This window comes from Aristolochia californica, unplaced genomic scaffold (assembly GCF_029961685.1).
Source record: "Aristolochia californica isolate CCGP_79_NKW_82.1479 unplaced genomic scaffold, dmAriCali1.0.hap1 SCAF_5, whole genome shotgun sequence".
NCBI lineage: Eukaryota > Viridiplantae > Streptophyta > Magnoliopsida > Piperales > Aristolochiaceae > Aristolochia > Aristolochia californica.
The window spans coordinates 36,917,602-36,926,613 of record NW_027182214.1 but is presented as its reverse complement, the minus strand read 5'-3'; positions in this window follow the sequence as shown (position 1 = coordinate 36,926,613).

Below are 9,012 nucleotides of genomic sequence, written 5' to 3'. Positions count from 1 at the left end.
TTGTGTTTTTTTGTTTTTTCTTTTACATAGTCAATTGAACTAATCATCAAAACATGTACAATCACATGATGTCTCTTACCTACCTGTCTCCTGCCTCGGATGACCTTCCCGTTCAGGCGCGGCACCGGAATCTGGCGGACGACTGATCTGGACGAGAGAAATTGTTCGGCAGATCGGGCAAGTGGAGTGCGTGTGAAGCCACATATCAATGCAAGGAACATGGAAAGAGTGCCTGCAGTGCGGCAGATCGCGCACTTCTTCTTCTTCCTTGAATTCACACAAACAGACGGCGCACGAGTTCTCCCCTCCAGCGACCGGAAGCACCCTTTTGTTGTATCTGTAAGCAGGGATCATTTCCAATGATGAATTACCGGACTGAACTTCGTCCTGGGAAGCCTCCATCTGCTGGCGGAATCGCGGTAGGGTGGGTAGATGTTTCTCCAAGCAGAAGCGGATGAGCATGTAAGCAAAGACGACCAGAAACAGAGCTCCACCGTAGATGCTTAAGGCGAGCGGGGAAACTTCCTTGGGATGTCGGGTCATGTTTCTGCTCTGCAGGGGCGAAGCATGGACATAATTGGCTAATGGGTACAGCGGAAAAGAAGAAGAAGAAGAAGAAGAAAGCAAATGAGAAGGACATGGGTGAGAAAGGCGGCCATGATCGCCGCTGAATATTTACCCTCGACGCCCCTGTTCTCCGCTCCGTTTGCTTTTGTTGTGTGTTGCGGCCTCTGCTGAAAAAAATCGATGGAACGGAGAGAGGAAAACGACTACACAGTAGAAGAGTGAGGAGAGAGGGTAGGATAGCCCATGGAAGTGTTGCCACATGGATCCAACAACAGAGCTTTTGAAGCCGGTATTGAAGAGTATTAATCAGCCCACTAGTAGCTTTAAAATAAAATGGTGTGTTGGGTAAGGGTGTCAACTCGGTGGATGTCATCAAAAAGAAAAGTTGTTAACGAAAGCCTAATAATCGATAAAATAAACGTCCAATCAACACGCTCGAACGCTTTAACCAGGTCAGTCCTATGCCTGTGCAAAATTTTACTTTTTTGAGTGTCATGGTGACACATGGGCGCACTAAAGTGTGCCACACAACCCCTAGAAAAAAAAATGGTCACTAGTAACATTGACGATTTTGCAGGACTTGGCAGGATTGGAACAGTTGCTGTGCAGGCACATATGCATGAATGCAAACCAGATGCAGGCGTGGGCAAGGCGACATGCACGGGCACGGGAGTTGAGGCGTGCGTGGGCGAGACGATGGGCATACAGATGGGGTGGGAGCGGGCATGCTGGAGTACAACACCCGTTCGTAGGCAATTGGGTCATCAACTATAAAGTTGGCAGATTGATTAGTTGACTGGTTCGAAATTTTAAAATTTGAGCTTGGATCAATTCCTGTGGGTTTGCATTGGATTTTCTGAGCTTACTTAAGGTATATGAGATAATACCGAGTTTAAAATTTTAATAAAGGAGCAATCCTCCCCTTTACATGACAAGATTATATAAGTACATGTAAGATAAAATCTGGCCAATACTCAAGTAGGGAGGAGAAAATCTAAAGAGTGGCAAATGTTCGTCAACATATCCTTGATGCGATTCAAAGGCTGGCAGAAGACATTCATAGTGTCACTGCAGTGCTGAAATCAAATGCGTGCAACACCCTAGACGAGATGAGAGATGAGTTGGAGGAGATGTAAATTAGGATGACCATTATGAAGAAAGTCATTCTGAATGAGGGATATCTTCCTTCACAAATAAAGTGCGGAAAATCAAAAGCCTATCAAAGTTTACAGGATCGTAATGTGATTGAGAATTTCTTGTGGAAGTGGGTTAGTATTTTAAGACTTTTAAAGTCATCAATGACGTAACGGTCAGTATTGCTTCTATGTTTTTGAGTGATAATGTTATTCTATGGTGGAAACATAAGGTTAGTGATGCAAAAAATGGGGAGAGATTGGTGGATGCATGGGAAGATTTAAGTGTGAAAATGTCAAATTCTAAACAAAAAAGGTTGCAAGCGTTGAGGCTCAAGGATGTCGTTTGTATGTAGTCATTTACTTCTTCAATGCTCAGTATTCTTAACATAATTGATGAAGATAGGTTGTTTCCTTTCTTGGCAGGATTATGTCCTTTGTTTGAGGAAGAGATTAGTTGTCAGGAGGTCAAGACATTTGCAACAAGTTAATAGTAAAGATTATAAGGCAAACCACAAGAAGAAGTCTACATGGAATAAAAATTCCAAGGAAGAAATGAAGTATAATAGTGAAGAAAAAATCACTCGAAAAAAATTAAATTCTTTGATTGAAAATTAAAATATTTCATTTGAAGTAACGATCATATGGCAAGGAATTGTCCAAAGAAGAAATTATTCAACGTTGCCAGAGGAGATGATAGTGTTCAACAAACAAGTGGAGGGCTTAGAATGGGATCGATGATGCTATTAAATTTTGTCCAAGCACACATGGAGTAGCCTACTACGCAATTGAAAAGACCTAAGTGTGAATCACTATATCTTCATGTGTTGCTTGATGGTAGTAACAACAATCTATTGTAGTTGGTAATACCTATACACTAGTTACTATATCTTAATGTGTTGCTAGATGACAGCAGGTAAAGATGGTGATAGAAACGAGAGCTACCCATAACTTCCTTTTGGAGGAAGAAGCAAGATGATTGTGTTTAAAGTGGAAAACAAGATGACAATTGAATGAATGCTATCAACTTGAAGCTAGGGCAGTGCTTGGAGTCGCCAAACACACTCCTATCATCAAAAAATGGATAGGCCTTCTAGACTGCACCATAATTCCTATGGATGATTTTAATGTACTTTTGGGATGCATTTTTTTTGTAAATATAAGAGTTTGCAATGCACTACTTGGGGATGGTAGGGATTATTGATGAATGTGGTCCATTGTTAGAAGATGGACCCAAGCCCACATGAATAAGGAGAAGGCCCATATATCCAAGACGGGTGGCACGATTATAAATAAGGTGTCATCTAAAAAACATGTCTACTTATTTTTGTTCTCATGTAAAGCTTGTAACCGTAAGGGAATTGTAGGCATTGTAAATTCCTCTAAAAAACTATAAATAGGGGCCCTTGTCTTGGGAGTAGTGCATCAAAGTCTCTCTTCTCCCAATTCTTGGAAGCTCTCTTTCTTTTCCTTTCTTTCTTCTCTACCTTAGTTCTCTCTTTGCTCTCTTCCTTTTCTTATCTCTTCCTTCTCTTCTCCCTCTCGTATTGTTAGAAGGTGGGGACCAAACCCACCATGCCCACATGAGGTGGCATGGTGAGTCATCACATGAGGTGGAAGTTTGGTAATCTTTCTTGATTAATGTAATTGATTGATGTAATGTATCTTCATTGATGGATGTAATCAAGGATCCTAATTGATTGAGGAGTTTTCCTACTATATGTAATGGAAAAGGTATAAATAGGGGTCTTGGTTGAAGGGTTTCAATCAAACTCTCTTCTCTTCTCTAAATTCGTCCAAGCATTCTATCTTGTCTCTTTCTCCCTTTTCTCTCTTCTCTAGCCAAGCTCTTGCCCTTTCTCTCCTCTCTCTTATTCTCTTCTTTCCTTCTTCTCTGCCCCTTCTTCCCTCTCTCACTACCTTGATCAAGGTTCATAACATGGGATCCTAATTTCAACATGGTATCAGAGCATAGGATTTATGATCCCTACAGTGAAGTAATACTCAAGCCCTTTTAGTGATCAAAGTCCCATGCAAGTCATCCATGAAGCATGGAATCGAGCTAAGGGAAAGATACTTTTTTTCTTCTAGATTTTCATTCTTTACATTGTCGAACCCTTGATCTATGTTTTGAGTGATGAAGTGATGATTTTCGTATAGAGATCATGAAGTTATTCCTTGGTATTTGAAGGAGTTATAATCTTGTTTACTTGGTGTACTAGTTCTTTGATCAACTTTTGTTACTTGCATGAAAGTTGTCATTTTATTTGATGGAAATATTGTTAGAAGACTAAGTTGGAATGCATGAGACTAGGCTCGATCTCCTATGGTTGAAGGACTGGTTTTTTGTCTAAAAAATCCGTTTTAAATCCGGTTTATGCTAATCTTATCAATCTTCTCAAATCAAGCATGAAAGTTGGTCTTTTTTTTTTTTTTTTAGTTGGGCAAGCATAAACAACAGTAATTGTGTGATTTTTTTTTATTTTTTTTTGAGAATTGCTCTCCTTTATCATCCTTCCCACGTTGGGAATAATAGAAGATTTACTTGCCCAAAGATTTCATGGAAACAAGGGCAAGAAAAGTCTGTTTTTGACCACTAAGCTTGGCGTCATTCAAGGAAGGAAACTTCCCTTTAGAACTTCTTTGGCCAGCCACAATTTTTGTGAGACTTTGTTGGTGATTTGGAAATATTACAAGAATCTAATTTGATATCCTTGAGTATTATGGTAAGGGAAGATTTATTTTTTAGCAATTGATGCCATGATACAAGGAAAGTTCCCTTATTTATGTTTGGAAGTGGCTGATTTATATCAAGTTAGTGAAGTTTTATGCTAATCTAAAAATTCAACAACAACCAAGCAGTTGTTATCAGCGTTGGTCTTTGATCATGGGCTCACTTATCCTTGAGTTGTTATCAGGAAGACCATTGTGTCTCACAGACCAACTGATCACACTGAGTAGTTGTAGAAGAATAGACTACGAATATTTTTTATATAGGGATGCCAAAAAATAGAAACATTTCACCCATGAACCTACACCTTCACTTCCATGAATCTGATCAGACTCCAACTCGGATGAGTTGCTGCCATGGATTTAAACTCTCGACTAGGAGCTCAGAAAATTTCTCTCCCATAATTGATATTTCTGAAGACATCCACCATGCCAAGGCTTCTTTGCAGTCCTATCTCAAGTAGAACTCAAATTGCTAGTTCCAACACAACTTTAATTTGACCATTGTCAAGCTCATTCAATCCTAGAACCAAAAGTTGGAGAAGGCGGATGGCTTGGAACGTCTCCAGAGCCTGGCTAAGCTGTTGAATTTCCTCGTGGTCCCAACCACTATAGAAAATACGTCCAGGGAGTATCCATCACTTGTTGAAAAAGCACAAACCTCTCCTTCGACGAAGTCACCACCAAAGATGGCTTCAGGAAGAAGCTATCTAACATTATTCTATACCAATCATAAATGCTCAAAACAACAACTGCAATGACGATTTCAGATTGGAATGCATGAAGACAAAGTGTCCAAATCCAAGAAGAAGAAGGTGAAGGAAGTGTCTCATGAATGGCCTCTCATTAACAACTAGAAAATTGCAGAGTTGGTCCGAAACTCTTCTGCTTCTAAGAGTCTAATCAAACTCTGCATCACGTCCTCTAGCCTTTCAGGCTCTAACTAGCACGCCTCAATTTCAGAATGCTTCGGTGGAGTTATCACCCTAAGATAACTCCTCAAACATCTTGTTTCAAGTGACTGAACCCAACTCAACAACGTCAATGATCGTCGTCAAAAATCAATTTTCCTAACCAACACACCATCTCTGTTTTCTCTGATCGCACTTCTTGATAACTTTTGACATATCTGATGGCTCTGATAGTAATTGGTCATTCCCTCCCTGATGGTAGCCTTGTTAACTATAGAGGTTGGTCCAACTTCTTTTTAGTTTCGGAAGAAATGGGCCAACGTCTTTCATGGAGAACGTGGTGCCGTTTCAGAAGGTCACGTCTCCACGTCCATGGCAGTTTATGACCCACGTCCTCCCATCGGAAGTTACAGAAGCCAATAAGCTTGATGGGAGTTTGGCTTATAAATAGAGGTTCGGTCCCCAATCTAGTTCACTCGTACAAACCTTCAGCTTACACCATCACAGAGAGTGATCAGAGAGCAAAAGAGCCAGACACAGAGAACTCCGGTGAAGTTTACGAAATTTGATCGAATGGATAGAGGTAAGAGTTAGGCTTCCGTTAATTTTTATTCAATGAATTTCATACTGTTGTTTAGAAATTCATGATAGGCTAACAGTTGGTATCAGAGGAGACCTTTGATCCTTCGTATCGGTTCCATTTGAGCACTCTATTTTTGGTCTTTATTTTTTTGAAACAAATTATGTGCTCTCTACATGAGGGAGGGAGTGTGGGCTCTTGCATCAGCGACGACCAGCATCGGAGCACGACGCCGGCGCCGGTGACCATTCCGCATAGTTTGCTGACGTCGACAACGTACATAACACCGACGGAGACTGTCGCTGTAAACTCTCCGTGAGCTCACCGTGGTGACAATTCGCGGCTCTTTGGCGTCGGCGTCGCCGTCACATGTCATAGCCGGCGTCGACGACGTTTAGGAACGCCGACGGAACGCCGAAAAACTATTTTTCTACGCGTTGTTGGAGGTTGAAGACGACCATCCGCGCAAAAAAATAAAAATTAAACTTATAAGGTTAGTTTGTAAATATAAACTGAGTCAACTCGCCGTTCCAACTCGGCAACCAAGTCGCAAGCCGGGGCAACTCGGTGTAAATAAAAAAAATAAGGGTTGAGTTGACTCGGACGGGTTGAGTAGGCTCATAGTTTCAACTCACTAAAGCGAATTGCCTGAGCGAGAGCCGAGTTGACTCGGTTACCCAAATTTAATTTTTAGCGCTGATGGGATTTGAACCCGTGCGGAAACACTGTATTTGGCACCAGTGACCATTAGGTCACTGGCCACCGTATGTCTTATTTGTTGAAATTTGTTTATCTATTTTGAGTACTATTTTTTATGCATTTTTGCTGCATGAAATTAAAGTTATGCATAATATTATAGTTTTCAAATTATGCATATATTATAAGAATTTTTGTGCATAATGCTCACTTGTTAGTGTTAGTTAAAATTATGCAATTCATGTTATTCTTATGAAAAATTCACATTATGCGATTTAATGTCTAGTGATCCATATAATTTTTTATTAATTAGAGATTAGCCACAACATCTTTAATTACATAAAAATTATATATTATGATTAGGGTCACATAAAGTATATTAGACATTAATTGTAAATAATTTGACTTAATATAATAAATTTTATCCCACAAGAAGTTTTATTATATTTGAGTTTATTAGTTAGGATAAAATATCAAATTATTCATAATTTACCCACAGGAATTGTGACTTAATACATAATTTGATAGTTTTATCATAAAGTTTCATCATAAAATATTAGACATTCATTGTAACTAATTTTACTTAATATAATAAATTTTATCCCACAATAATTTTTTTTATATTTAAGTTTCTTAGTTAGGATAAAATATCAAATTATTCATAATTTACCCACAGGAATTATGACTTCATACATAATTTGATAGTTTTATCATAAAGATTAATCATAAAGAATAATTGAATCTGCTTGAATTAAAAATTTTAGCCCACAAGCATTTTTTTTTATGTCAATAGATTCAATTTTTAAGCATGATTTACATTGGTAAAGCATGATGTAGATTTTAGGATCTCATGAAAAGAACTTTAGATCAACAAGAAAGAAGAAGAAGAAGAAGAAGAGAGAAGGAGAAGAGAAGAAGAAGAACATGGAAGGAGAGAGTTTGGCTTAAGGGAGAAGAGGGTTGCGTAAAGAAAAAATGAGGGCTGGACGAATTTGTGGAAAGAGAGGAGAGTGCTTCAATGCCCTACCTCTTAGCCAATGCCTTTATTTATAGTTTTACAATGCCCTTAGGGCTACAACTTGATAAAATAAAAGACATAAAAGGAACACATATTTACACTTCTATGCCATCTTTATGGAAAGTACCATATTTTACACATATGCCACTCCTTTGACGTGTGGGCTTCTTGTCTTGAGGTCGTGGGCTTGAGCCCATCTTCCAACACATGATATTGATTCATGCCTCAGTTTTAACATAAGCATGTCATTTGTAATTTTATGCAATTGTTCAACCTGTCAATTTCTCTGATATTCATTATGATATCTCTGATCTTAAGGGAGATAACTATAAGGTATAGAGGGAGAGAATTTTTCTTCATTTAGGGTGGATGGATATTGACTATGCTATTAGGAAAGACGAACCATCATCAATAACTAATACCAACACTGCAGTTGAAATCGTGCTTTATGAACGATGTGAGCAATCTAATCGCCTCAACATGATGTTCATTAAGACAAGAATTTCTACTGGTATTCGTGGTTCCGTCGACCAACATGAAAAATTCAAAGACTTGCTAAAAGCCATTGATGAACAATTTGTCATTTCAGACAAGGCTATAGCAAGCACGCTAATCATGAAACTCTCATCCCTCCAGCTCACCAGTATACGAGGTGTGCGCGAGCACATCATGCAAATGAGGGATATTGCGGCACAATTGAAGAAACTCGATGTTGATACGTCAGAATATTTCCTAGTGCACTACATCCTTAATACCCTTCCGCACTAATATGGACCCTTCAAAATATCCTACAACACACATAAGGATAAATGGTCAATTAATGAACTTTTGACCATGTGTGTTCAAGAAGAAGGGAGATTGGTGATGGAACAAGGAGAAAGTGCCATGTTGGCAATGCATGGAAAGGGAAAACAACAAGCCAAACTGAAAGGGAAAGGTAAAATATGTTCCCAAGGTGGAATTAAGAAGGATTCCAAGTGTTTTTTCTGTAAAAAAAATGGACACATGAAGAAGGAATGCGCCAAGTTTCAGAAATGGCTTGCTGACAAAGGTAAACAAACCTCATTTTTTTATGAATCTAATATGGTTAATGTTAATATTAACACATGGTGGATTGATTCTGGATCGACAATCCACATCTCGAATTCCTTGCAGGGTTTGCAAAACCTAAGGAAACTAGTGGGAAGTGAGCATAACATCTTCCCAGGAGAAAAGATGAAAAGATGAGCTCACATGTGGAAGCCATAGGAACTTGCTTTTTAAATTTAAGTAGTGGGTTTGTTTTAAAATTAGATAAGACCTTTTATGTTCCAAGTTTTTCTAGGAACTTGATTTTTGTTTCAAGACTTGTACCTTATGGTTATTCCTTTACTTTTT